This window comes from Triticum aestivum, chromosome 5B, assembly GCF_018294505.1.
Source record: "Triticum aestivum cultivar Chinese Spring chromosome 5B, IWGSC CS RefSeq v2.1, whole genome shotgun sequence".
Taxonomy (NCBI): Eukaryota; Viridiplantae; Streptophyta; class Magnoliopsida; order Poales; family Poaceae; genus Triticum; species Triticum aestivum.
In genome coordinates this window covers 654,435,097-654,454,577 of record NC_057807.1, presented here as the reverse complement: position 1 = coordinate 654,454,577, position 19,481 = coordinate 654,435,097, and positions in this window count along the sequence as shown.

The window sequence follows — 19,481 nt, the reverse complement described above, 5'->3', positions numbered from 1 at the left end:
CCCTTCTCTGGGGGAGAGGGTATGCCTTGTCCCGTATCTGCTAAGAGGCGTCGGGTTTCCAATCCACCCATTCCTCCATGGGCTCCTGGAGTTTTACGGTCACTAGTTGCATAATCTTGCCTCCACCTCCATATTGCATATTGCGGGCTACGTTGCCCTCTGCGAGCTGTTCCTGGGCTGCGAAGCTCATTTTGAGCTATGGAAGAGGTTATTCTGCCTCGTCCCCCGCAACCAGGAGGTATCTATATATCAAGTGGGCGGAGCCGAAATATGGCGCATCGCCCAGACCAGATACCTGTCCGGTACTCCAAATAAGGCGTCCGAAGACTGGCCCTTGGAGTGGTTTTATGTTGATGACGTTCCCCTTCCGGACCCTATTCGGACGGCCCTTCCTGAGTTCACCAATACTCCGCTGAAGAAACACCAAAGCTGGCGCCCTCGGAGCCCCCAGGAGGAGGAAAACAGGGAAGTCTTCTATCTGATGAGCCGGATACAAACCCCTGGCCAAATCAGGATTGACAATAATTGAAGTCATGTCAATATGTATTATAAGGGGAGTGCAGCCACTTCAATATAGGGGAAAACCCATGTGGCACTTCAATGGAGAAGACGATGCCTCCCGCTGCAGTCGCAAAGGTCTAGACTCCACCACATCTTTGGCGAGGATACTATCTGAATTGTACAAGGGAGAAGAAGAGGAGTTCCTCCGCATTAAACCGCGGGATGGATTTTCCATGTACACCCGCGAAGCTGGGTAAGTTGTTATTTGTTATTCGACTCTACTCGTTCTTACCTTCTTGACCACAATTATTTACCTTGCTGTCTCAAAACAGGAACTAAGGAAGGCCGTGACAGAATTCAACAGCCCCTCTCCGCAGCCAGAGGATCCCAGTCGGGCTCTCGACCCCGGACTTGAAGAAGATCTGGACATATCCGTGGAATTCGTCGACGGGACTTTTTATTAGGCAATCAGTGGCGGCTCTTTAGTGGCCATTATCGCGGATTATCCTGGACTTCTTCCCGTGTCGCATGTAAGTAATGTCGGGGCTTCAACCTTCCAAAAGGATTCCTTAGTTTTGCCGTACCTTATGATCATACGCCGTGTTTTTATAGAAACGGCGGTCGGGACACCGTGCGGAACCCACGGGGGTATCTCAGCAAGAGGCGCCTAGAAACAGTAGGCTTAAAAGGAACGCGGTCAGGAGCAGTACGCAGGCGCAGAGGTATTCATTGAACTTGCCCCATGATTTATTTAGTCGATTTGTAGAGACGTGACAGATTTAATTACGTCCTGTCAGGAAATGCCAAACTGTGTCCGGGGATCCTACCGGCCATGCCTCCAGCAGTTGGATTCCTGGACCGGATTCCCAGGCAGAGGCTGATGTGGGGACAATGCCAAACTGTCCTCCTGCGGAGGATACGGATATGCTTTCCGCCACAAATTCAGAAGTGGAGAGCGCCATGAATCACCGACGCCGATGGGTCATACTCCGCGGTGGTATTTTTTCTGAAGAGGCGTTCAACGCCTTCAATTCCGGACATGCCTATATCCGCGCTGCTCAAGATGGACTTGCCAGAGCAACGGACCAGTATGTGAAGGATATACGGGTAAGAGAATTTTAATAAGTATGTGTAGTAGTAGCTCCTGAGACTTGAAACAGTTGGCACAGCTGATTTAAGGATCATTAAATGCATAGGTTCTTGTAGAGAAGAATGCCCAGTTGTCTCAAGAGCTGGAGGAGTGCAAGACTCAAATGAAGGCTAATGTAGCCGAACAAGAGGGATCCAAAAAGATTTCTCCTGGTAATTCTTCTAACAGTTTGTGTGTTCGGCATGGTGTATATATCTGACGAAATATTCGGCAGATAATCCCGGAGGAAATCCAGAGGTTATGGGAGGTAATGAGTTGTATCTTCCAAGTCAACTGAAGGCGGGCGAACATTTGCTGATGCATTCTATTCAGGCGAAGAATAAGCTGCAAGATGCTAATCTCCAACTGAGCGTCGAATTAAAAGATGTTCGGGCTCATCTCACGGATTCCGTGAAGGAAAACCGGAGGCTTCGACGCGGCATTTATAGTAAGTGCTTTGAACGAACTGTAGTATAGTTCGGCGAGGAAGCGTATTGACAGAGTTATGTCTACAAGTATGTTGACGGGACGCCCGAAAGAGGAGATGCCTGGTCTGCAGGCGATATGCTGCAAGAGCTTTCACAACTGCACGAACAAGCTTGGCAGGTGATGCAGGGTATTGCCTAGGCTTTGTGGCCGTCCGCTTCCCTGCCAGGAGGCATGGGCAAACTTGTAGAGATGCTCAAAGGAGCACGGCGGCGCTTTTGATTATGGAAGATATCAGCCTGCCGTTAAGGTGCGAGAGAAGCGTGGGCCATGGTGAAGACACGATACGCCAAGGCTGACCCGAACCATATGGCCGAAGTCGGACCGGCTAGGCCAGATGGACAAGAGATATCCATTAGTTTGGTATATGATCAAGTAGCATTAGCTGCGAAGTATTCCCAGCAGGATTGTAAGCTAGACAGCCTGTTGGATGGTATAGAGGAAGAGTATAGCCAGTCTGTATGATTATGTAATTTTGAATGGGCTCGCGTACTCTCTAACCGGATTGAAAATCATTTGTCATGGCGGACCTTTCCGTTTCAGCCCCCCGGATCCGACAGTCCGGGGTGTATCCGAATACCCACACGGTAATGAAAAAACCAGGGTATGCGTGGAAACCAGGCGTAGGGGTCATAAGTTCTTGAACAGACAAGTACCCAACTAGTTATGTTATATTACATTTATAGTAAGAAACATCTTCCAGAGAGAATAGTTCCGTTAGGGGTTCCTTTCTCTGGGTACGCATGCATCGATGTGCATGTACGAACTGCGAACAGGAGCGCAGGATACAAAACATCTGGGTATTTTCGTTGTAAGGAACGATGACATCTTTTGTTCACTGACCGAATATTCCCTTAAGAATGCTAGCTTTCGGCTTCACCCAGTCTGAGGTACACATCCGGCTCAACCGGCAGTAACAATCGCAGAGGTGCTCCCCTTATGCCCTAGCCGAATTAACGGGAACGTAGGGCATAAGTACAAGAGCCAGGCAACCCAGCATGGCCAAAACTTAAGTCATATCGATGCATATAGTGGTGAAGAAAAAGCACATATGGACAGAAAAATGCATATGTGGCTGGCAACAAGCCAGTAGAGTGGTTATATATACAGCTTCCGAATAGGAAGCCCCCAGGTATAGTGTGCGCACATAATGCGGCCGGGGTGCTCAGGGCATCCGTACAGTTTTAAGGTTGTATATAAAAAAAAGGAAAAAGGCGAGAAAGGAGGGGGGGAGGACATAATTGAGGGGTGGAGTTAAGGAGACGAACATTGGGTCCGGCGCTAGGCATAGAATCTCCGGAGTCTGGCCGCGTTCCACGGGTTCGGCTCTAGTGTGTTATCAGATGCACTGCGCAGACGGTACGCTCCTCCTGTGAGAACTTTATCAATGATGAAGGGGCCTTTCCACTTGGGTTTGAGCTTGTCCTTCTTCTTCTCCACTAGGCGTAGAACGAGTTCGCCAATGTTGTCTGTTTTGGCCTGTACTTCTCTGCTTTGGTACCTTCGAGCCTCTTGCTGATAGAATGTGGAACAGGCTTTAGCGACATCACGTTCCTCCTCCAAAGCATCTAAGTTGTCCTGGAGGTCTTGCTCGGCTTCCTTCTCTTCATACATGCGCACACGAGGTGAGTCATGAATTATATCGCAGGGCAGCACTGCTTCTGCGCCGTACACCATGAAAAATGGTGTGTATCCGGTGGTGCGATTGGGCGTGGTCCACAGCCCCCAGAGTATGGAGTCGAGTTCCTCGACCCAATGCATGTCTAATTCCTTCAAGGATCGCACTAGTCTGGGTTTGATGCCGCTCATAATAAGACCGTTTGCATGTTCAACCTAACCGTTTGTTTGGGGGTGATAGACAGAGGCGTAGTCGAGCTTAATGCCCATTTTGCCGCACCAGGCTTTCACCTCCTTGGCTGTAAAGTTCGAGCCATTGTCAGTGATGATACTGTGGGGGACACCGTAACAGTGTACAACCTCCGATATGAAGTCTATCACTGGTCCGGATTCGGCCGTTTTAACTGGTTAGGCTTCAATCCATTTTGTGAACTTGTCCACCAAGACCAATAGGTATTTTTTCTTATGGCTTCCCCCTTTGAGGGGTCCCACCATATCCAGCCCCCAGACCGTGAAGGGCCAAGTTATGGGGATTGTTTCGAGAGCGGTAGGGGGCATATGGCTCTGATTGGCAAACAACTGGCAACCAACGCAATGTTGGACAAGGTCCTGTGTGTCTGCCCGGGCTGTTGGCTAGTAGAATCCTGTCCGAAAGGCCTTGCTTACGAGAGCTCGGGCTGCCGCGTGGTGCCCGCCTAGTCCAGAATGGATTTCGGCTAAGAGATGCCTCCCTTCCTCTTCCGAGATGGATCGTTGGAGCACTCCGGTGGCGCTCTTCTTGTAGAGTTCGCCTTCATGGACTTTGTAGGCTTTAGAGCGTCGCACAATACAACGTGCCTCATTTTGGTCCTCGTGGAGCTCTTGCCTATTAAGGTAGGCCAAGAAGGGCTCGGTCCACGGGGCGATGACAACCATTATTTCGTGGGCCAAAGAAGTTATTTCGGTGGCAGAGCCTCCGATTACGTCAGAAGGTCCAAAATCTAGGGTTGTGTTCGGAGCCGGACTAATAATGCCAGACTCCCCCTCCCATGCCACGGATGGTTTGAACAACCTTTCTAAGAAGATGTTAGGTGGTACGGGGAAGCGTCTAGCGCTGATGCGGGCGAGGATATCGGCCGCTTGGTTATTTTCTCTAACCACATGGTGGAATTCGAGCCCCTCGAACCGAGCTGGCATTTTGAGGATCCTTGGCGTCAAAGTCTCCGTTTACCTGAGATATTGTGAGGTTCGAGTCCCCGCGCACTTTGAGGCGTTGAATGCCCATGGAGACTGCCATCCGAAGACCATGCAACAGAGCCTCGTATTCGGCTGTATTGTTGGAGTCTGTGAATAATATTTTGAGGACGTACTGTACCGTGTCTCCGGTGGGGGATGTCAGGACGACACCCGCTCCTAATCCGGCCAGCATTTTGGAGCCATCGAAATGCATGATCCAATTTGAGTACGCGTCGTACTCTTTAGGGAGTTCAGCTTTTGTCTATTCGGCGACGAAGTCAGCCAGTACTTGCGACTTAATGGCCCATCGTACTTGCGACTCTATGTCGGTGTCGAAACCGACGGATCTTGGGTAGGGGGTCCCGAACTGTGCGTCTAAGGCTAATGGTAACAGGAGGCTGGGGACACGATGTTTACCCAGGTTCGGTCGCTATCGATGGAGGTAATACCCTACTTCCTGCTTGATTGATCTTGATGATATGAGTATTACAAGAGTTGATCTACCACGAGATCAGAGAGGCTAAACCCTAGAAGCTAGCCTATGGTATGATTGTTGATGTGTCCTACGGACTAAACCCTCCGGTTTATTTAGACATCGGAGGGGCTAGGATTACACAGGGTTGGTTTATAGAGAAGGAGATCTACATCCGAATCTCCAAGCTTGCCTTCCACACCAAGGAGAGTCCCATCTAGACACGGGGCGAAATCTTCTATCTTGTATCTTCATTGTCCAACAGTCCGGCCAAAGTACATAGTCCGGCTGTCCGGATACCCCCTTATCCAGGACTCCCTCAGGTCCAACATATCTTAATGCTATGGTTGGGTTTTACCTTAATGAACGTTAGTAGTTGCAGATGCTTGCTAATAGTTCCAATCATAAGTGCATAGAATTCCAAGTCAGAGATGACATTCTAGCAGTGGCCTCTCCCACATAAAACTTGCTATCAGTCTAGTAAAGTAGTCAATTGCTTAGGGACAATTTCGCAACTCCTACCACCAGTTTTCCACACTCGTTATACTAACTTTATTGCTTCTTTATCTAAACAGCCCCTAGTTTATATTTATGTGCTCTTTATATTGTTGCAAACCTATCCCGTTACACCTACAAAGTATTTCTAGTTTTATACTTGTTCTAGGTAAAGCGAACGTCAAGTGTGCGTAGAGTTGTATCGGTGGTCGATTGTGACACCCCAAAATTTTGACCTTGTTTTGTTAATTAAAATTTTGACAGGAAATTAAAATTTTTGATTTCTGGGCTCCCTTTTGATTTTTGGACCATTTTTTCTCTCTCTTGTTATTATGGAGTTTTCCCCAAAAAGAAAATCTTTCAAATATGTTATTGGGCTTGTTTAACCTCTCAAGAAAAACTTTTCTTTTATTAGTAGAAGTAATTACATAATTAATTTGCTTGATCTTTATTTTCTTGAAAAATGGTTTTCCAAGATTATATGGCCATATTTATACTACAACCATTTGATAAATTTACTTAAAATTTCAACCTAAATTTGGAGATGTCAGGTGATGTTTTAAAATCACTTTTATGCAAGAATATCTTTTATTCATGAAATATTTTGAGCTCTACACCCAATTTTGTTCTCTGGTCCAGAGGATAGTTTTGCACTACAACCTATTTAAATAATTCTTTAATAATCCTACCAAAATTTTGGGATGTCAACAGGAGTATATTAATCAACTTTTTGCAAAAAACTAGTGAGGTCCTTTGAAAAATTTGAGTGAACCATCCTCATCTTAATTCTGGTCCAACATGATGGTTTGTACATCATCCATATTCTTGCTTGCTCTTTGGCCCTTGATTCTTTCCCCTGCTTGTAGACCACCCTACAAAACCCCTAAGTCCAGGAGCATGCAACCATTGGAATACTTTTGGTCAATGAGATGATGCCATTTACCTCCTGTCCAGAATTGAAGTTCTGCAAAACTTGCACTAGCAAGTTTGTGATTTTCACAAACTAACCTCACCACCCTCTTGTTCATCTAAAGAGACTAGGATCTCGAAGGTTTGGCCACTCCAAGAAAAGCCTAAGTGCCTGTGGCATTTTGTCAAACACCTCGAGTGCATGGACAGATTTGGCATGTGTTTTTATTTGCACTATGAACTTGGTCTCCTGACCAAACCACCTTGTCCCTTGATCTTCCCTCTATCACTAACCTTATCCTGTTGCTTGCCAACCTCGCCCGAGTGCTCTGGAGTGCCATGGCATTTCACCGAGCAGTTGGTGGGCGTGCACTGGGCGCGCCCAGAGCACGCCAACTACAGCCACACATCTGAAACCGCCGCGTCGCGCCCCTGGTTTTACCACTCACTCCAGAGCCACGCCACACACTCTCCCTCTCTCCAGAACACGCCAACCAGCCCCTCGCCACGCCTCCGACAGGCCAAGAGCTAGCCGCCATGGCCGCTCGACAGTGCACCCTGCCACGGTCGGCACCGCCGAGCCACCAGCGCTCGCCAGCTGCCCCCTGGAGCGGCTCAAGCTCATCCACAGCCTCGTCCTCTAGCGCGCGTTGCCGCCACGTCGCCCTATCTACAGAACGGCGGTCGCCGGCAAGCTTATCCACGGCCGCCGCGAACCGACTCGGATGTGCTATAAAAGGAGGCCCCCGAAAGGAGGTCCCCGAGCTCCTCCGTGCACGGAGGCAGCCACACACCATCCTTCTCGTGCACCCTTAGCCGTCAATCGAAGAGAGAAAGTCGTCTTCTTCCTCTCCGGCAACTCCTGCCGCCGCCCTGCCCCGGCCATTCTGGCGCCACCAGGACCTCCCCCTCTCCACTCTCTTCACCAGAAGCTCTCTATTCCTCCCATGGACCCATCCGCTCGATTTTGATCGGGAACCACCATAGCCACAAACCCACTTTGCTCCCGAAGCCTCCTCCGCCACGAAGCTCGTCACCGACGACTCCCTCCATCCCCATCAATCCCTCGACCACCAAAAGAACCGCCCCAGTCTTGCGGATCCATCCCCACCCTCAGGGGCCCGCGAGGAGCCGCCTAACACCGGCAACGATCGCCGGAGCCCTCGCCTTGTCGGCAGAGGAAGAAGAGGGGAGGGACTGGTCAAACCTGACCAGTGGGCCAGGCAGGCCCACTGGTCAGTGACCAGCCCCGCCACCACGTGTATTAAGTGGAGGCGCATTTTCAAAGTACGTCTTCGACGTGTGCGTATATTCGAAACGTTTTTTTCTTTTTTTTTGTTTTCTGTTTATTTTAAAAAACAGTTTTGACCAAAACTTTGACCGAGCTTAACTTTTTAAATACACTCCAAATGAGTTGTTATTTTTCCTACCTCTCTCAAATATTGTCTAGTTTATTTTAAGATTTATTTCAAAAAAAATTCAGACCACTTTTTGGTACTGTTTTTGAAACTATATATTGATTCAAAAATATTTTAAATAGGATTTTGGAGAGAGGAGAAAGCTTTCAAAAGTTTTGGAGTGCACCCTGCCTTTCCACACATTGAAGGCAAGCATCCCGAACCCTGGCATAATACTTTGCATGCATTGTTTGACACAATCATGACACCACCTCATTACATAGGACTCGTTATTTTATGTGGTGATATGATCATTTGCATGAATGCTTATTGGAATTTCCTTGTTGTTGGAAATGGACATGCTTGGGATGATGATCATCCTCGTATGCCTTCCGTGCCTACCAGAAGGAAAATAGGAAAGTCTCTGTCTTGGGTAGACCCGAGCTTGTCCCTAGTTCCTCGTCGAGACGAGTGTGTCCGGCATGGCATGAGGGGTATGATGAGTGGTGACGCTGTCTGTTGGATGAAATATATTTGTTATGCTAATCATGCAGGGAATACTTAAACCTCCTGAGTCGACCCTAGATCGAGTCTTGTTCCAGTAACCCCCATACTTGTTTCGTACTACCACTCGTCTCTACAACAAGTAGAGTACGGTTCAGTAAGTTGTCAACCTCTTTCTAACACACACCGTACAGAGAGGCCATGGTGGAAGATACCGGTTGTAGCTGGTAGGCAGGCCACCTGGTCCGGGGGCATGGGTGTTTCCGGTTGAGACCGAGAGGGAAGGCCACCCCTTAGAGCGCGCAATATAAATTTGATCCCATGCTACGCGAGGTTGTAGCCTCCCCACTTAGAGTTTGCTTGACAGGTGTCGTGGGTGATTCCACACACATGTGAGTTAAGCTGGTGTGCGCAAGTTAGGTGTGTTTTCAACAAAAAGACCGTAGATGGAATTAGTCCCGATGGACTAAAGGAATCCGTTACTCGTGGGTAAAGAGTACACCCTCTGCAGAGATTAAACCTATTCGAATAGCCATGTCCATGGTTAAGGATTACAGTCTGGGATGGGTCAAGTGTCGGTCTTAGTGTCGGTCTTCACAGGAGAAAAACTCTTAAACCAGAACATGGATCGTGACTTGAGATTATGATGATTATTATTTTTTATTATGGACTAACACCTTATATTAATTGAAATACCGAGTATCCTGGGATTTCTACCTCCTGGGTATTCACTGTAGGTTCACTGTGATTATTATATAAGCCCTTTATGTGGTGTCGCTCAGACGCCTGATTGTGGCATGCTTGTTATTCTTTTATAAGCCCTTTATGTGTGTCGCTGAGACGCCCGACTTGGCATTTCTTTTATAAGCCCTTTATGTGGTGTCGCTGAGACGCCCGACTGTGGCATTTCTTTTATAAGCCCTTTATGTGTGTCGTGAGACGCCCGACTGTGGCATTTTTTTATAAGCCCTTTATGTGGTGTCGCTGAGACGCCCGACTGTGGCATTTTTTATAAGCCCTTTATGTGGTGTCGCTGAGACGCCCGACTGTGGCATTTCTTTTATAAGCCCTTTATGTGGTGTCGCTCAGACGCCCGACTGAGGTATTTCTCTTTATTTACTGACCTTTCGAGGCGTCGCTTCAGACACCCGATCGGTGCCTTTTATTATTAATATGTTATTGCATTTCATAAATAACCTGCTTACATGCATCAGAGATTTATTTACCTTTTGTGACTGACGTCATGAGCATAAATATTTCGGAACATCGTTGTTATATTATACCCGTGTTCATAATGTTTGCGAGTACATTCAAAGTACTCACTGGCTTGTCCCTGGCTATTGTCTTGGCCAGATTTCTTGCGCGGAGAGGAGCGACCTTGATGACAGCCCCGGAACCTAAGCAATGGTGATAGCAGCCTCGCGAAGATAGGAGTTAACCTGGTCAGCTGTTCCCTGTGGGAAATGGAGTCCCATAGACACTGATGATTCACAACCCGCTTCCGCCATCAACCACTAGAAACCATTTGTTGTACTCACAGACCAGAATGGTCTTGTACTACATATTTTGTGTTTTGCTTGGAATTTCTGTATCAAGTTGGTGCCTCATCAGCTAACAGTAATCCTGGGGCTGATGAGCACAAGGGCCATTTTCTGGGAATTAATACCCGGAAAACCGGTCGCCACAAACTTGGTATCAGAGCCAGGCTGACCATTGGCTAATCCTATCTTAGCCAGGTCGAAAAACTTAGGCAAACCAACCCACCAGACCTTAACCAAACCCAGCCAAGCTTCTCGTGCAAGATAGCCACACAGTGACCCCGACACTTTTGGCAGTCGGTGCCCAACCTATCAACCTAGCCTGTCGATCACGCGCTAGTGACCAGCACCCAAGATGTCTCCTTCACAAGCGTGCGAAGGAAGACTCCGTCCCCTTTTTCTATAAAAAGGGCACGCTAGCCCCAACCCAGCACAGCACATCTCTACCCCAAACCGAGCCATAATGCCTAGGCCCCGTAGTACACAATGAGACCACAGCAACCAACCTTGGAGGTTTTGTGACCATACTCGCAAACCTCTCCCGTCGTGCCTATGCGTTAGAAGAGCCCCCAGAATATGTTGTGTACCAAGGACCCATGGGCGGTGAAAGCCGTCAATTCTGGGCCACTGTGCACATCTACGGTAGGGGTCTATCTCCAGAACGCCCCTACAGGTTCACCGGAAGGACAACTTCCTTTGAGCCACAAGCCATCCAGCTAGCTGCTCGAGAGGCTATAGTTCAACTCCGGCAGTTGTCGCCCAGAGTTAACTGTCGCTCGTTCTACTACTACCCCAGACGCGAAGGGTATGGTAGACCACCCCAAGTTGCCAACGGAGATCACGAGACAGATCCTGCATTATTGCACCTAGTGCGCTATGTAGGTGCACTAGAGGCACTATTCGATCAAATCACCATTGATCTGATCGCAGCTCGTGGAGAGCTGGTTCGTCGAGCCCCAGCGAGAGGAGAAGACGAGCCCGACGCCGACAACCCAGTCGTGCTGTTCGGACAACCCAATCGAGACCTTGAGATCAGCCCCAGCCATCAACCGAGATGCTTTGATGACCCCAGAAGTGCTTCGTCGCCTTTTGGGAGCACACTCCAACGGGATTGTGGCTAACAATCCCCGCGATGGTCATCATCGCTACCCCGACCCTGCAGTTCCTCCACCATCTCCGGCTAATTCCAACGGTGAGAACCGTGGAGAAGCCTCGACATCCACAAGGCACGCCCGTTTGGATATAAACGAGGTAGACTAAGTCACCCGAGTAGTGCCGAGTCTCAGTGTATCCTCGCTTTGTAACCGTGTGACCTTGTGAATTAACGCAGCATGTTGTTGTGCCCCTGTTTTAGATAGTAACCTTGCATAATTGCGTCAGCACGCAGTTGCATATTTTTCCAGCACAGCTACCAAGACCACCCCGACAACCCCCACAGTGATACGTCACTTTAGTGAGGTATGTATCTGTGGCTTTGACCTCGACCCTTGGAGCTAAGCTGGCAAATTTATTACCTTTCACCACGGTAAAATGGACCAGCTCCAGTGCTATAAAAAGGCCACTTCGTGACCTTACCAAGCACCCCACTCCTTGTGCACCACCCTCACAACCTTTTTCCTGTCATGCCGAGCCCCAGTATTTATCTGAGAACCCCAGATGCAACCCCAGGTAGTTTGTCAAAATATTGTGGGACTTTACCTGCAGTACCATGGGTTCTACCCAGCCACCCCAGTACGAGCTGTTCAAATCGAGAATCACACCTTCCACCTCGAAATATTGGGCAGCAGTACACATCCCTCCCGTAGACTCCAACCAAGATCCAACGGAAGTCTCCTTCGTGGGGAAATCAATGCCAACCCCACATATGGCCATAGAAGCTGCTGCTTGCGAAGCACTCGCTCGCCTTCGATTCGCGGTACCCTATGCCAGTGAACGAGGGTATTATTACTTTCCGAGCCGTGCAGCACCCGGAGAAGTAACATCTTTTCCCGGTAGACGGATTGAGAGAGACCCAGTACTGGCCAACCTGGTCCAGTACGTCATCGCTCAAGAACGTTTGACCCAGCGAGTAATGGGTTACCTCCAGAGTCTCGCGGACTTAAATCCTTAGATCGCCATCGGCAGACCACTAAGGCCACACCAAGAGAGACACATTCATCGTCTGATCAATCCACTTTCCCGATAGAAGAGGAGTGCGTTCCAGTTCCAAAGATATTTTCTCGGGACCCCGTCCAATTACCATTTGCATTATAGACGTCGCTGCTATGTTTATTCTTGCAACTTTTACTTATGTGTTGCAACTTATGCGTGGTACCCCGAGTTTGTGCAGCGAGTAAATTATTTAGTTTCTATTAATGTGAGTAGTTCTGTTGCGGTTTGACTATTACTGTTTCTATCGCGAAGAATCCTGGAGTGAGATTTCTTTTCCCTGAGTTGCTGCATCGTATATCTTCTCACGCCGTGGATTACTTTATTTCACACAGCACCACGGCAGCAGACTCACCTCCGCTCGAACACATACCATGCTTGCAAAGACACGTAACCGTGGGGTATTTGTTTTTCAAAACCGCTCTTAACAAATCTCGAGGACGAGATTTTTCTTAAGGGGGATAGTGTTGTGACACCCCAAAATTTTGACTTTTTTTGTTAATTAAAATTTTGCCAGGAAATTAAAATTATTATTTTCTGGGCTCCCTTTTGATTTTTGGACCATTTTTCCCTCTTGTTATTAGGGAGTTTTCCCCCAAAATAAAACCTTTCAAATATGTTATTGGGCTTGTTTAACCTCTCAAGAAAAACTTTTCTTTTATTAGTAGAACTAATTACATAATTAATTTGCTTGATCTTTATTTTCTTGAAAAATGGTTTTCCAAGATTATATGGCCATATTTGAACTACAACCATTTGATAAATTCACTTAAAATTCCAACCAAAATTTGGAGATGTCAGGTGATGTTTTAAAATCACTTTTATGCAAAAATATCTTTTATTCATGAAATATTTTGAGCTCTACACCCAATTCTCTTCTCTGGTCCAGTGGGCAATTTTGCACTACAACTCATTTAAATATTTCTTTCTAGCTTCCACCAAAATTATGGGATGTTAGTAGCAGCATATGATTCACTTTATGCAAAAACCCAGTGATGTTCTTTGAAAATTTTGAGTGAATCAACCTCAATCTTCATTCTGGTCCAACATGATGGTTTGTACAGCAACCATATTCTTGCTTGCTCTTTGGCCTTGATTCTTTCCCCTGCTTGTAGACCACCCTACAAAACCCCTAAGTCCAGGAGCATGCAACCATTGGAATACTTTTGGTCCATGAGATGATGCCATTTACCTCCTGTCCAGAACTGAAGTTTTGCACAACTTGCACTAACAAGTTTCTCCTTTTGTCAAACTAGCTTCACCACCCCCTTATCCATCCAAAGAGCCACTGATCTGGAGAATTTGGCCACCCCAAGTTTTGCCTAGATGCCCTTGGCATTTTGACAAACACCCTGAGTGCATAGCCAGATTTGGCATGATTTCAAGTCTACACTGTGAACTTTTCCACCTGACCTAACCACCATGTCCATTTAACTTCTGACTAACCCTAACCTAGCCCTGATTCTTGCCAGCCTCACCCGCGACCTCTAGCATGCCCTGGCATTTCGTCGAACACGTCCCGGGCGTGCTCTGGGCGCGAGCAGAGCACACGTATTGCACATGCCGTGCCCGAGCCGACGCGTCGCGCCCCTGGTTTTGCCCGCCCTGTAGAGCCACGCCACTCACTCCCCTCCTGCACCACCACGCCACCCCGACCACTCTGGCACCCTATAGAGCCGCCGTCAGGGCACTTTTGGTGGCACGCCGGCGTCCGCAGTGCGCCTCTGCACAGTCGGCGCCGTCTGAGCCACCCCGGCTCGCCACCTGCCCCTGGGAGCCGCGCAAGCTTATCCCCTCACTCGTCGGCTAGCTCTCGTCGCCTCCATGTCGCCCTGCAAGCTACAGAAAGACGGTCGCGGCGACCTTATCCACGGCCGCCGCGGAACCGACTCTAATCGCCTATATAAGGCGCCCCGAGCTCATCCCCGCATGCAGCAGTCCCAAGCCATCTCTCTAGGACCCCATTGGCAACCAATCAACTCGGGGAGGTCTCCTTCCCCATCTCCGGCAACTGCAGCCGCCGCCGCTGCCCCGGCCATTCCGGCGCCACCGGGCCTCCCGCTCTCCACTCTCTCCACCAGAAGCTCTCTCTTCCTCCCGTGAACTCTCCCCCCTGCTCGATTTTGATCGGGAACCACCCACAGCCCCAAAACCACTTTACTCCCGACGCCGCCGGCCGCGGCGAAGCTCGCTCGGCGATGACTTCCCTCCATCCCCATCACTCCCTCGACCATCGGAAGAACCACCCCGGTCTTGCGGATCCATCCCGACCCTCTGGAGCCCGCGGGGAGCCGCCGTTCGCCGGTGTTGATCGCCGTTGCCTCGCTCCGTTCGGGCAGAGGAAGAGGAGGGAGAGATAGACTGGTCAAACCTGACCAGTGGGCCAGGCGGGCCCACTGTCAGTGACACGCGCACCGACCACGCTGGAGTAAGTGGAAGCGTAAATCCAAAATACGCTTTCGACGTGTACGTGTATATTCAAATCGTTTTATTTTCTGTTTTATTTTAAAACCAGATTTTTGACTAAACTTTCACTGGCTATAACTTTTTAAATACAACTCCAAATGAGTTGATTCTTTTTCCTACCTCTCTCAAATATTGTCTAGTTTATTTTAAGATTTATTTCAAAAAAATTCAGACAACTTTTTGGTACTGTTTTTGAAACTATATATTGATTCAAAAATATTTTTAAATAGGATTTTGGAGAGAGGAGAAACTTTCAAAAGTTTTGGAGTGCACCCTGCCTTTCCACACATTGAAGGCAAGCATCCTGAACCCTGGCATAATATTTTGCATGCATTGTTTGACACAATCATGACACCACCTCATTACATAGGACTCGTTATTTTATGTGGTGATATGATCATTTGCATGAATGCTTATTGGAATTTCCTTGCTGTTGGAAATGGACATGCTTGGGATGATGATCATCCTCGTATGCCTTTCGTGCCTACCGGAAGGAAAACGGGAAAGTCTCTGTCTTGGGTAGACCCGAGCTTGTCCCTAGTTCCTCGTCGAGACGAGTGTGTCCGGCATGGCATGAGGGGTATGATGAGTGGTGACTCTGTCTGTTGGATGAAATATATTCGTTATGCTAATCATGCAGGGAATACTTAAACCTCCTGAGTCGACCCTAGATCGAGTCTTGTTCCAGTAACCCCCATACTTGTTTCGTACTACCACTCGTCTCTACAACAAGTAGAGTACGGTTCAGTAAGTTGTCAACCTCTTTCTAGCACACACCGTACAGAGAGGCCATGGTGGAAGATACCGGTTGTAGCTGGTAGGCAGGCCACCTGGTCCGGGGGCATGGGTGTTTCCGGTTGAGACCGAGAGGGGAGGCCACCCCTTAGAGCGCGCAATATAAATTTGATCCCATGCTACGCGAGGTTGTAGCCTCCCCACTTAGAGTTTGCTTGACAGGTGTCGTGGGTGATTCCAGACACGTGTGAGTTAAGCTGGTGTGTGCAAGTTAGGTGTGTTTTCAACAAAAAGACCGTAGACGGAATTAGTCCCGATGGACTAAAGGAATCCGTTACTCGTGGGTAAAGAGTACACCCTCTGCAGAGATTAAACCTATTCAAATAGCCGTGTCCATGGTTAAGGACTACAGTCTGGGATGGGTCAAGTGTCGGTCTTAGTGTTGGTCTTCGGAGGAGAACTGTTAAACCAGAACATGGATCGTGACTTGTGACTTATGATGACTATGATTATTATTATTATGGACTAACCCCTCGATATTATCTAAAGTATTGAGTATCCCTGGGATGGTTTTACCTCCTGGATATTCACTATGATTATTTACTTTATAAGCCCTTTATGTGGTGTCGCTCAGACGCCCGACTGTGGCATGCTGTTATTTTTTTTTTATAAGCCCTTTATGTGGTGTCGCTCAGACGCCCGACTGTGGCATGCTTGTTATTTATTTTATAATCCTTTTATTGAGGTGTTGCTCAGACGCCCGACTGAGGCATTTCTCTTGTTTACTAACCCTTCGAGGCGTCGCTTCAGACACCCGATCGGTTGCATTTTATTATTACTATGAAGATTGCATATTCATAAATAACCTGCTTGCATGCATCAGCGTTTTTATTATCTTTTTGTGATGGACGTTCATGAGCATAAAATATTTCAGAACATTGTTGTTATATTATACCCATGTCCATAATGTTTGGCGAGTACATTCAAAGTACTCACTGGCTTGTCCCTGGCTTTGTCTTGGCCAGATTTCTTGCGCGGAGAGGAGCGACCGTGATGACAGCCCGGAACCTAAGCAGCGGGTGATAACAGCCTCGCGAAGAGAGGAGTTAACCTGGTCAGCTGTTCCTATGGTAAATGGAGTCCCATAGACACTGATGATTCACAACCCGCTTCCGCCAGCAACCACTAGAAACCATTTGTTGTACTCACAGACCATAATGGTCTTGTACTACATATTTTGTGTTTTGCTTGGAATTTCTGTATCAAGTTGGTGCCTCATCAGCTAACAGTAATCCTGGGGCTGATGAGCACAAGGGCCATTTTCTGGGAATTAATACCCAGAAAACCGGTCGCGACAAACTTGGTATCAGAGCCAGGCTGACCATTGGCTAATCCTATCTTAGCCAGGTCGAAAAAACTTAGGCAAACCAACCCACCAGACCTTAACCAAACCCCAGCCAAGCTTCTCGTGCAAGATAGCCACACAGTGACCCCGACACTTTTGGCAGTCGGTGCCCAACCTATCAACCTAGCCTGTCGATCACGCGCTAGTGACCAGCACCCAAGATGTCTCCTTCACAAGCGTGCGAAGGAAGACTCCGTCCCCTTTTTCTATAAAAAGGGCACGCTAGCCCCAACCTAGCACAGCACATTCTCTACCCCAAACCGAGCCATAATGCCAGGCCCCGTAGTGCACAATGAGACCACAGCAACCAACCTTGGAGGTTTTGTGACCATACTCGCAAACCTCACCCGTCGTGCCTATGCGTTAGAAGAGCCCCCAGAATATGTTGTGTACCAAGGACCCATGGGCGGTGAAAGCCGTCAATTCTGGGCCACTGTGCACATCTACGGTAGGGGTCTGTCTCCAGAACGCCCCTACAGGTTCACCGGAAGGACAACTTCCTTTGAGCCACAAGCCATCCAGCTAGCTGCTCGAGAGGCTATAGTTCAACTCCGGCAGTTGTCGCCCAGAGTTAACTGTCGCTCGTTCTACTACTACCCCAGACGCGAAGGGTATGGTAGACCACCCCAAGTTGCCAACGGAGATCACAATACAGATCCTGCATTATTGCACCTAGTGCGCTATGTAGGTGCACTAGAGGCACTATTCGATCAAATCACCATTGATCTGATCGCAGCTCGTGGAGAGCTGGTTCGTCGAGCCCCAGCGAGAGGAGAAGACGAGCCCGATGCCGACAACCAAGTCGTGCTGTTCGGATAACCAATCAAGACCTTGAGATCAACCCCAGCCATCAACCAAGATGCTTTGATGACCACAGAAGTGCTTCGTCGCCTTTTGGGAGCACACTCCAACGGGATTGTGGCCAACAATCCCCGTGATGGTCATCATCGCTACCCCGACCCTGCAGTTCCTGCACCATCTCCGGCTCATTCCAACGGTGAGAACCGTGGAGAAGCCTCGACATCCACAAGGCACGCCCGTTTGGATATAAACGAGGTAGACTAAGTCACCCGAGTAGTGCCAAGTCTCAGTGTATTCTCGCTTGGTAACCGTGTGATCTTGTGAATTAACGCTGCCTGTTGTTGTGCCCCTGTTTTAGATATTAACCTTGCATATTTACGTCAGCACGCAGTTGCATATTTTTTCAGGTACAGCTACCAAGACCACCCCGACAACCCCACAGTGATACGTCACTTTAGTGAGGTATGTATCTGTGGCTTTGACCTCGACCCTTGGAGCTAAGCTGGCAAATTTATTACCGTTCACCATGGTAAAATGACCAAGCTCCAGTGCTATAAAAAGGCCACCTCGTGACCTTACCAAGCACCCCACACCTTGTGCACCATCCTCACAACCTTTTTCCTGTCATGCCGAGCCCCATTATTTATCTGAGAACCCCAGATGCAACCCCAGGTAGCTTTGTCAAAATATTGTGGGACTTTACCTGCAGTACCATGGGTTCTACCCAGCCACCCCAGTACGAGCTGTTCAAATCGAGAATCACAGCTTCCACCTCGAAATATTGGGCAGCAGTACACATCCCTCCCATAGACTCCAACCAAGATCCAACGGAAGTCTCCTTCGTGGGGAAATCAATGCCAACCCCACATATGGCCATAGAAGCTGCTGCTTGCGAAGCACTCACTCGCCTTCGATTCGCGGTACCCTATGCTAGTGAACAAGGGTATTATTACTTTCCGAGCCATGCAGCACCCGGAGAAGTAACATCTTTTCCCGGTAGACGGATTGAGAGAGACCCAGTACTGGCCAACCTGGTCCAGTACGTCATCGCTCAAGAACGTTTGACCCAGCGAGTAATGGGTTACCTCCAGAGTCTCGCGGACTTAAATTCTCAGATCGCCATCGGCAGACCACTGAGGCCAGACCAAGAGAGACACATTCATCGTCTGATCAATCCGCTTTCCCCGATAGAAGAGGAGTGCGTTCCAGTTCCAGAGATATTTTCTCGGGACCCCGTCCAGTTACCATTTGCATTATAGACATCGCTGCTATGTTTATTCTTGCAACTTTTACTTATGTGTTGTAACTTATGCGTGGTACCCCGAGTTTGTGCGGCGAGTAAATTATTTAGTTTCTATTAATGTGAGTAGTTCTGTTGCGGTTTGACTATTACTGTTTCTCTCGCGAAGAATCCCTGAGTGATATTTCTTTTCCCTGAGTTGTTGCATCGTATATCTTCTCACGCCGTGGATTTCTTTATTTCACACAGCACCACGGTAGCAAACTCACCTCCGCTCGAACACATACCATGCTTGCAAAGACACGTAACCGTGGGGTATTTGTTTTTCAAAACCGCTCTTAACAAATCTCGAGGACGAGATTTTTCTTAAGGGGGGTAGTGTTGTGACACCCCAAAATTTTGACCTTGTTTTGTTAATTAAAA